This window comes from Anarhichas minor, unplaced genomic scaffold (assembly GCF_050575085.1).
Source record: "Anarhichas minor isolate MPS153535 unplaced genomic scaffold, ASM5057508v1 ptg000136l, whole genome shotgun sequence".
Lineage (NCBI taxonomy): Eukaryota > Metazoa > Chordata > Actinopteri > Perciformes > Anarhichadidae > Anarhichas > Anarhichas minor.
The window spans coordinates 5,629,795-5,640,000 of record NW_027466582.1 but is presented as its reverse complement, the minus strand read 5'-3'; the positions used below and the strand labels follow the sequence as shown (position 1 = coordinate 5,640,000).

At 41.1% G+C, this 10,206-nt stretch overlaps 1 long non-coding RNA gene across 4 annotated transcripts in view; it reads right to left on the bottom strand.

The window, feature by feature from the left end:
• The window catches only part of LOC142942219 (uncharacterized), an 11,696-nt gene extending 1,528 nt beyond the window's left edge, over positions 1–10,168 (bottom strand). The window contains exons 1-7 of one of the 4 annotated variants that reach the window (XR_012951575.1): positions 9,987–10,168; positions 8,908–8,966; positions 8,679–8,808; positions 8,453–8,509; positions 8,179–8,291; positions 4,264–5,471; positions 4,059–4,157 (exon numbers count right to left, since the gene is read on the bottom strand). This is a non-coding gene — a long non-coding RNA (uncharacterized LOC142942219). Of the gene's footprint in view, positions 1–4,058; positions 5,472–8,178; positions 8,292–8,452; positions 8,510–8,678; positions 8,809–8,907; positions 8,967–9,986 lie in introns of all 4 variants that reach the window. The other 3 variants (XR_012951574.1, XR_012951577.1, XR_012951576.1) reach the window with 3 other exon arrangements.
• Between the last annotated feature and the right edge of the window lie 38 nt (positions 10,169–10,206).

Here is a 10,206-nt window from a genome sequence, read left to right as displayed (position 1 = left end):
ACACCTGATGGACAAAATAGCGAAGAGGACAAAGTCCTCCTTTATTGTAATTGGATGGTATGCACCAAGAGGACCTTTTTTGCCTTTTAAATTAGAAGTTTTGACCCCAATGATCCTTATGTTGAACATTGCTGTTTGAAGCTCACAGAGGGCCAACCTGAAGATGGTACTTATCCTAAGAAAAACTAAGAGCGCATCAGCTCTAAAGGTGACTATTCACTCCGTCGTCCATTCGCTTCAAGTACATATTTCCTGTATTGATGCAATCTCCAGCCAGCTCCAGAGTTCTTTCTTCAACTGTGGTCGGCCAATAGAAACACTCACACACTGTGTTTGGAAATGGAGAAGTTATTAGTCACCCTGCATGCACCCTGTTTAGTGCAATATTACTCTACCAGATTAAAAACAACAACATCTGTCTCACATCTGTTTGCTGCTTGCAATTGTTCTGCTCAATATTTTCACCCAACTCACAACTGTGGTATTGCATCGGTTTTTTTTCCTGATTGAAGGCCGATTTAGTTGAATGGAAGAATAATCGTTGAATACTTTTTGTCAGCAAAATCTAAAAATCCATCTATTTTAGTTTGGAGGTACCGTTTGTCTGGTTACAAGGTAGTTTTCATGAGCCTCGATAAAATCCCTAGTTCATGCATAGGCATATGATTTGTTTATAGCTTCAAAACTCTGTTTTACGTAACTTTGCATCAATCAGAAATGCTTGTGTGTGTTTAATTTGTCATGCTGGGAATACCTTCTGTCAACATCATTGTGTGTGTATGTATGTTTAAAGACAGTCGGCATCAGATGATTAAAGGGTGTGTTTGCGATCTGTTGAGAAAGGCTTAGCAGCTGAAACAATGTATTCGCTGAAACACACGTTTTGTTCTTGCCTTCCTGGTACTTTGAAGTTCATTGTTCTTTTCTTTCTTGTCAGCTTCATTGCCACAAACACCCGAGGCCTTCACTCTCAAATGATCCTCGGTTGCAACATATTCATTGGCCTATCCTGGAAACACCTGTCATTCTGTTTTTTTTCATTCTTTAGGCAATGCATGTGGTAAACACTTTTTGTGACATCATGTTGCTGCTTTGACATTTATCATTTTAATTTAGCAGTAAAAGAGGCCTCATTCTTTTGTGGGTATGATAGAAGCAAAAAGCCCTGCCCAACTCCACCCATCCTGAGTACATAAAGTATCTTGGCGACCAAAACGGTTACAATTAACTTTCAAGAAATGCAAAAACACTGTAAAAGGGTAAACGTTTGAAGATGAAAACATGGACGACTACCACACCGGACAACGCCGTGGCAGCGACCTCTCAACCACGATCTAGCCACGCCCTATTGCATACCCTGCTTTATTGTATACAGTAATTTACTAAATTAACACCATGCCCTATTGAAGAAGACTTGAAACTAGTTTACTGAAGTAATAAATCAAGTGAGAAGTTGGGTAATTTCCTCACAGACTTCTACACAATCAGACTTATTTTTGCCACCAGAGGAGTCGCTGCCTGCTGGCCATTAGAGAGAATGCAAGTTGAAGGCACTTCTGCGTTGGCTTCAGTTTTCAGACCTGGAGGTTACTGCCTGACACACTTAGGGTACAGTGTTTGTTGTTATACTGGGAGTCCAGTATCCAGTTTGACTGCATGGAGAGTATGAATCTTACATAGTCATATAGTCATTCATCGATGATACTAATAAGTGAAAGTTGTGAATTACATACCTTCGGGGAAGTCCCGGCAGCAGACACTCACACACTCACACATATGCAAACACCTGCCTCAGGGGAAACCACCCCAATGGGCATGGCCTTAGATAAATCTATTATTCATTATGGTATACAAAATGGTAGTGATAAATATATAACAGTAGCAGCACGTAGAGGTATTTGGCCTGACTCAGTAGTGTTTGCACGCTCGTCGGGTGAGTTGTAAAGTGCAGGTGCACAGCCCTCTGGACAGACAGTTGCCAGGCGAGGAGGAGCTTTTAGTGTGAAGAACACACACACACACACACACACACACACCCACACACACACACCCACACACACCCACACACCCACACACACACACACACACCCACACATTCACATACATGCACAGGTGAATCCAGGTAACTTGGTATCATGCAATTGCATCACCCAGGACGATGTTACAATTTCTTTTAAAGGGGATCTCTCACCTGCAGTATAACCACTGACACACACTCTTGAAATGTATTTGCATTTTTTTATGATAATAAGATTGTCCAGACTTTTTCATATAAATAGATAAAGGAATAATACTAAATTCTTGCACAAAAAAAGAGAAAATAGTGATCTCCCAGACAACACAGATCTATAATTTCTCTCGTGATTCGCACAAATTTGCCCAATGGACTGTTAGTACAGCCAATGTAAAAATATTAGCTATAGCTAGCGAGCAACATTCTCACAGAGTGTGTGTATGTAGAGCAAGTGTGTGTGTACAGCTCAGAACTCACAAACTGCACGACTAGCACATATTGTACTGGCTACAGGACCTTAGGCTAATTTTAGCAGGGTGCCATGCCATTCCGAAACCCAAATAATCAAAAAAATGTCCCATTTGCCTGACAGCCCGTTATCCCGAAAACAAACTCCCATTGTTCCTAAGGCCCATTGCTCCAAAATGAAAAACTCTCCTATGGAAGCACATGGCTAAATATTAACCTTCCTGGTCATGATATTTGTTTTCCTATGATGAAGGCCTCTATTCTGCCTCTAGTTGGCTTACAATGATATTTTTTATCCGAAGTGTGTGGGTCATGCCTTTACCAGTAGAAAAAATGACATAATTGTGCATGATAATAAGCCATGTTCTTTAGGTTGTTGTATTTTCGGGATAACGGGGACGTCGGACAAATCTTTCGGATTGTTGGGGTTTTGTAGTAATGGGCCGTCGGAACAATCGGCAGCTCTGTCTTGCTCTTACTTTAATCAAGAGAGCATTACGTTTGGCACACATATTGGTTAGTCCTCATCCTATAAGTCTTTTTTCTTGTATGTGAATCTTGAAAACATGGGCCTGCTGTTTAAATATGCAAAGAAAGAAAAGCCTATGTTAGCTAAACAGCCATAAAATGGTTATATTAGAATGAAATACTCCGATCTTACAATTTACAATTCCAGCCTTACCTAGTTCTGTAATGCTGTTTCTTTCTGCTGAATGGAAACATTTGGCCTGGAACATGTAGCTTTAGCTTAAGTCTTTTTATCCTGAAGCCATCAAGTGCAAAAAAAAACAAAAAAAGTTGACGTTACATTGGCTCAATTAGTAGGCAAGCTAAAGCTAATAAAATCAGTTTAAAAGTTTTTTTCAAATGGCAAATCAGCCACTGTTATTATAAACTGCATATGTGCCATATGAGAATGGAGAGCTTGACAGGTAAGTAGGGGAGATAGTGCTCTACGTGCGGTGATTGGCACCGCATCTAAAATGTGCTTCTTCTTCTCTCTTCACACAGCTTTTTGATCTCAACTTTAGTATCTATTGCAGCCTAAAATCAACTTCTACTTTGACAAAATCTGGATCTTACGAACTCTGTTTATTGCCAGAAGAAAGGCACACTCACCCCAAACCATTCAATGAAAACTTTTTGATTTGAAAAATATTAAAACCCAAAAGGAATATTCATGCCAAGCTTGTCTAAGAGGCTGCACATGTGTTTGAATGCCCTCTCTGAGGGGGGCAGAGAAAACCGGCTGTTCCTGAATCAGCCAGAGTCAGACGTTTTTTATGGGAGGACATGTGAGGATTGCAAAACAGGAAACACAGGGCCTTGATAACTCACACTCACACACACACACACACACACACACACACACACACACACACACACACACATACAGGGCACAAAGTGTGTGGGCATGTTGCGTAGGACACTTGAAAATGGGTTAGAGTAAAAAAAAAAGGTGTGTGCATGTTTCACAGCAAAAGGGCCCCTTCTGGTGCTCCTCTCTACACACCTCAGTAAGTACAGGATGTGTGTGTGTGCAAGTTGTGAAGCTGAAGATGGGTGCAGGGCTTACAGTGTGTGCCAAAATGATCACAATGCGCGATCGATGGGACTGTTCGCTAGTTGGCCATCAGTCGTTCTGCAGGACTAACAGGTACCAAAGGAGGGAGGCCTAGGTGGAGTAAAAAGAAGAAGAAAGAAACATAAAGGCAAAACATCATAAATGAAACAAAAGGAGCAGCACACACGAGTAAGTGCTCATTAAGGTGGATGAGTACCTCCTTCTCTCCACCTCTCCCTGTATCTGCTTCTCTGTAATACACACAAACACATTCAACACCGTGTTGTATTTTCCGTGAGTCCTGGACAAGTTTGAACATGCACACCGGCCTGTGATGACTAAAACACACACAACACCAACATGTGGAACCAGCACTTAGCGTAGAGTCGTACCTCATCAGAAACATGATAGGGTTGAGTCACGAAGGAGTTATTGTTGCAGATATAATTGTGACAAATGATCCTTCATCCTTGAATGGTAACTCCATGTATTTCCTTGTTAGCATAAGCTTCTTTCTTTAAAATACTTAAAAAGTTAGTGTTTCTTACCTTTATGATCTTCAAACTGCATTAAACACCGTGACCATTTTATTTGCCTGTACAATCCTGCTTTCTTCTTTTATTTATTGCTTTTGTTATAGGCATTGCTGTCATACACAAATGAATTTAACACCCAGACAAGGAACATGTTACTTTGCTGGCTTCATCTAACTGTTAAAGCATTTTGCCTTCGACATACAGTACGTGTCTGTTACATAACTGTTTGTCAAAGCTTTATTCAGACTTGACACTACCATTACCGCCACAATGTTTTGAATTTGACACCTGGTATATGAGAGGGGAATTGTGTCATTGCTGGACAACAGCGGTGAGTTCAAAAGTAATAATATCAAACAGGACGAATGTTTTTCTGTCTCTCACACGTATATTTTTCATCCAAATTTAGTGCAGATTCCAATCAATTTTCTGGAAAAAAAAGTGAGAATACTGTGATGCGTATTTCCATCCACAGTTATGAAAATATTAAGGCAGATCTGATGTTTTTGTCTGCCATGGTTTTTCGCCTCTTCAGTGGATGTTTAAGTCAAATACTTCATGTATATCATCATTCATTTGCTGAGTCGGTTTTCATTCATCATTCATTCAATTTTGACTCGTTTTAATTTCCAGCATTTCAACAACTAAAAAAGCGAAATGATTATTGATCATCGTGAGCGCAAAGGTGCTCGCCAACACTTCTCACAGTGAATACACAAAATGTTCTCACACCAGTTATAAGAGATTTCTGCTGCCTGCCACACAGTTGGCAGGACTCTTTGGTTGTTTCATTGCTACATATGTAAATAAGTGTTACAGTTATATACAGTTGTAGAGCAAGCCGTCAGCGCTGGATGAGTAATACTGTCAACTCTTCAGAGAGTTATATCTGTGGAACGAGACAGCAGGTTTGGTGTTAGAAGCATTTTGCATCTGAGAATCTCAGGAAGACATGTCATGTTTATTGGTTGTTGCAGGTCAGAGGCAGTAGATGGGGAAAACATTAAGGAGTTATTGCAAAAATTGACATTGACCAATAGACTCGTCGTGACATTTTGGTTCCTCCTACAGTCATACCGAGCACAGGCTGCTTCAAATCTAAAGATCATTTATAAAAAGCAGTTATTTAAATTCATATTTATTTTTCATCCTCAATAACAACAAACCACTACAGCACAAATCAAAATAGCTTGTTTTCTATTTACTCAAAAGGTAAAGTTCAGCAGCCCCCTGCAGGAGCCGGACCCTGGGACAACATCTATCTGGCCCTTGTAGCTGAACAGATACACTGTACAAAGGTTTGGTTTTGTCTTCACCATTATGGAGAGTTTACTGTACATGCTGTGGTAAGGTTAGACGTGTGTGTGTGTGTGTGTGTGTGTGTGTGTGTGTGTGGGAGGGGGGTTGTTGGGGGGGGGGGGGGGGGGGGGGGGGGGATTCTCTGGAACAGGATGTAGCTGTGCAAACGCCTGAAAGCTTCTCTTGCTTGTGTTTGCACAAGGGATGAAGCAGCAGAAATAAAAGATCCTTTAGTCTGAGCCTCAGGTCCACAATGTACACACGTGGTGGGGACTTTACCACAAGCCGTCAGTCCGAGGGAGGAGAGGGTACCACCAGATAAACATCTCAGTTTGAGATTTACTTTCAGGCACAGGCAGAAAAAGCCCAATATTTTATGCAGCTGAATGGATAACTTGGCAAGCAACACAGTGGAATGCAAAACTATGCAAAGTAGATGCAAAGAGTGAGTCAGCGGTATGATGGAAAATTTCTTGTTGGCTCAGAGACACATTTTCACCATTTTAAGATATATTCTTTTACAACAAACCAGTGGTGACTGTAACTAAGTACATTTACCTTAGTACTACAGTTCTACAAGTATAGGGTACTTGTAGATTACTTGAGTATTTCCATTTTGTGCTACTTTATATTTCTATTCCGCTACATTTCAAAAGGAAATATATTGTACTTTTTTACTCCACTACATTTATTTGACCTTTTGTTACTAGTTTCATCCAAAATATATGAGCAGCTTCTAAAGAATGATGTATTGTTACAGATAAAAGTACTCAAAAAGTAAATAAAGTTGTTAAAAGACTCCATCTTGACTATTATAAAATTGCAAATTATGGCACATGCAGCAAAAAAGTTAAATACATAAGAATAAATCGTCTTCCAGGCTGTCCTCATATGAATTGTTCTTGTTTCAGTTGCTCCCTCCAGGAGGTCAAAGGTCGGGGTGAGGCACGGTTAGTAACCTGGCTTGAGGGGATCTTGACTGAGCAGGTGTTTCAACAACACCTTGAACTCTCCCCTAACAGTATTAATAGAAATGACGTGGCATACACAGTCAGTACAGGGGCTTTAGGTCGAATAAACTACTTAGGGTTCTTCTCACTACTAATAATTCCCTTTTATATTCCTTAAAAGAGCAGGAAGAGGTGGCCAAGGAAAGAGCTCTCTCCAGATCCAGCTGCTAAATGAAGACAAAGAACAGGTTTGGCAGCTATGACTTCATCCTCCCAACAAAGACGGCGAAGGATGGATGGAGGCGTTGGGAGGAATAAGGGAAGATGACGGCAGACATCGGCAATTCCAGGTACTTTGATGAGATGCCATTGCCAGGAGAGTGAACCACACCCGGTCATTTTGTACAAATGTGTCTGTATGTGGTTGTACACATGGCAAACAGCTACAGGGGTGTATTTAACCACTCACGTTGACTCAGTGGCTTCTCACCCTGACACCTTGATAAAACCGCTGGGAATTAAGTGTCTCCAAGCTTAACACAACTTACTAGACAGTTATGGAAACCTTGTGGACCAGAGATGGCCAGCTGATGCCTATCTAGTGTATTTTCTCATGAAGCTCACACTTAATCCCTCTGAGTGTCTGTCTATTGTCAGAACCTTCATCCCACCCACCTCCGTAATACACAGAAACAAGCCCCTAGTCTTCCCATGCTGCTCCATTTAGTATCTATCTATATATCTATCTCCCTGTCTCGCCTGTCCTCTTTTTCTCTCTTGCTTCTACCTGGACCAAAAAAACGCCGGAGGTTTTTCTCGTGGGAAACTCTTGGGAGAGGTATGTTGCCCCGTGAGCAGGGAGTGAGAGTGGAATCCCGTTTTTCTGGGTCTAGTCTCACTCCCTGTTCCGCGATCCCATCCCGGGCTCGGTGTCACAATCAGGCATCGTGTCGGGACTCGCAGAGGTGTTAGGAAACTCTCGCCTGTTCTCGCTCAGCCGGATTATGGGGTTTTGGTTGTACACAGCACCTGTGTACTACTTCAACCTCACCTTTCGATGAGTTTCTTATCATCTTTCCATGATTCATCATGGAAATTATTTTTCTTTCATTTCCGCTCACAGCAGAATTTTATTCCTATTTTATTTCATTTTATTTCGAAGCAAGCTGCACATTTAAATTTGACCAGCTACCCGGTTTAATAAAGCCCCGGTTAATACCTGAGAGTGCAGTGTGTTTACCATAACTCCTTTCTTAATCAATATAGAGGCATCTTACGATGACCTTTGTCATACTTAAAGCAGCATTACCAATAAAAAAGAAAGGTACATCTGTTGCCAGACCTTACTTATCAAACTCGCCAGTCAAGTAGAGGACTTCTCCTGAAGTCACATGGTTTTCAGTAAACAGAATTATCTTCAAGGAGGGAAGCCAACAGTGAGAGGCAGATGTTTTGCTGTGCTGAAATGATTGCAGAAAACCATGTCACAGAGGTTTTCAAAGGATATTTTGGAACGCAGCAAATAGAATACATTTTCATAAAATTGCAGAATAACGAAGGAGTAATGGCTGAAATTGAAAAAAACAAACAGAACAGTGAACGGATTAATTATATTTCTTACTATGACCAGGTCCAGAGCATATGTTCAAACTTGATTTAAACATGGCTGTCCTAAATCCTAACAAAAAAAAAAATCGTAAAAAGGAATTACAATTCAAGTTTAAACCTTTTCAATTCAGCAACAAATTGGTCAAAGCTTAAACAGGAATTAAATTGTCAGTATGCAATGTATACAGTGTATAAACATAGAATTGAATTTGAATTGATCATTGTCAACCGTGGCTCACTGGCTTAAGAGGGTTGTCTGGTAACCGCAGCGTCAACGGTTCGATCCTCACGTCACGTGTCGTAGTGTCCCTGAGCAAGACACTGAACCCCCGGCTCCCCGGGTGCCTGTCATTGGCAGCCCACTGCTCCCTATATACAGGGATGGGTCAAATGCAGAAGTCAAATTTCGTGTATATGTATATGACAATAAAAAGGGTTTCTATCTATTCTGTTCTATTGTCAAGATACCTGATTCAGCTACTTGAGTCAGTATCGGCCCGATATCCGACATCGGTATCAGTGCATCCCTAAAAGTTAATGCAAAGAACTTACAATGATACTTTTTAGTAACTCTTTGGTTTGATAGCTTCAGGGGCAAACACAAGTGCTATATCCTCTTCCTGTTTTGGTTGCGCAAAGGTGGGCGAACTCTCTTTTTGCCATAAAGCAAGATTTTCCCACGGAATTGTATCCTGGTGGCAGACAGTACTGCATCGTGAAAGTGAGGCCGATAATGACACAATAGGGGATTGTGTCATTATTCTAAAGCCATTAGGAATCTTTGTGCAATCAACACTTACTTCATAATGATAAGTTAAAACTTGTCTCTCTTGCCACGTTCGAAGGTGGGGGTAAAAAAACCTGCTGTCATAGAGGCAAGACTTGACAATTTGACAGCAAGTTTAAACACTTTGGCACTTGTTTATTGTCAGCTTCAGTCAGTTCTGTGTCACAAAGGATCTAAATATCTAATACATGACTTTGGCATGTCATATAAAAACTTGTTAACTTCCTCATTCCTCTTCTCCTCTCCCCATTTCCCAGAAAGAGAAAGGGAAACATGACTTGCTTGAAAACAAGGAAGAAGCCTCGCATGAACTTCTTTTTGAAGTGCAGATCTCTGAGTCAACCTTACAAACTGTGAGCAAAACCTCCAGAAGTGTTGAGCCCTACTCATTTAAAGAGTCAGTGTTAGATTGAACCCATTCAAAAGCAAACCACACACATTAGCCATCAACGGATTGTTATTTTGAGATGTTTTCAATCTCAATTTCAATGTGCAGTATATGTCTGAGAAACAGTCACACGTCGATATCCTATTTTCAGAATCATGTCACTCAAACAAAGAAAAGAAACAGCGATGCTCTTAGTTTTTCTTTAGCTTCAAAATCTATCAGCCATGATAACATGGGGACAGAGAGCCGATCGAAGAACAAACCACAGAGAAGCAAGCCGAGACGCCATGTGTCCAAACTCCTGGACCTGTGTAAGCCGGGATAAGGAAGGGAAGAATGAATGAAGCGCACAAAAGACAGTCACAGACTTACACTGAGATGACACAACAGTCACAACATCCTTGTGCCTCGTCGTGTGGAGATGAAAACCCCGGCTGTTTAACCAAATTGTGCCCTGGACTTCAGTCTGAGCGAACGGACGCAGAGCGAGTGGACAGGAGAAGACGGCAGGAAGTGAGTGATATCAGCTGGTGGAAGAGTATGAGAGAGACGCAGCAAAGCTTCCTGGGTCACTCGGACACACACACACACA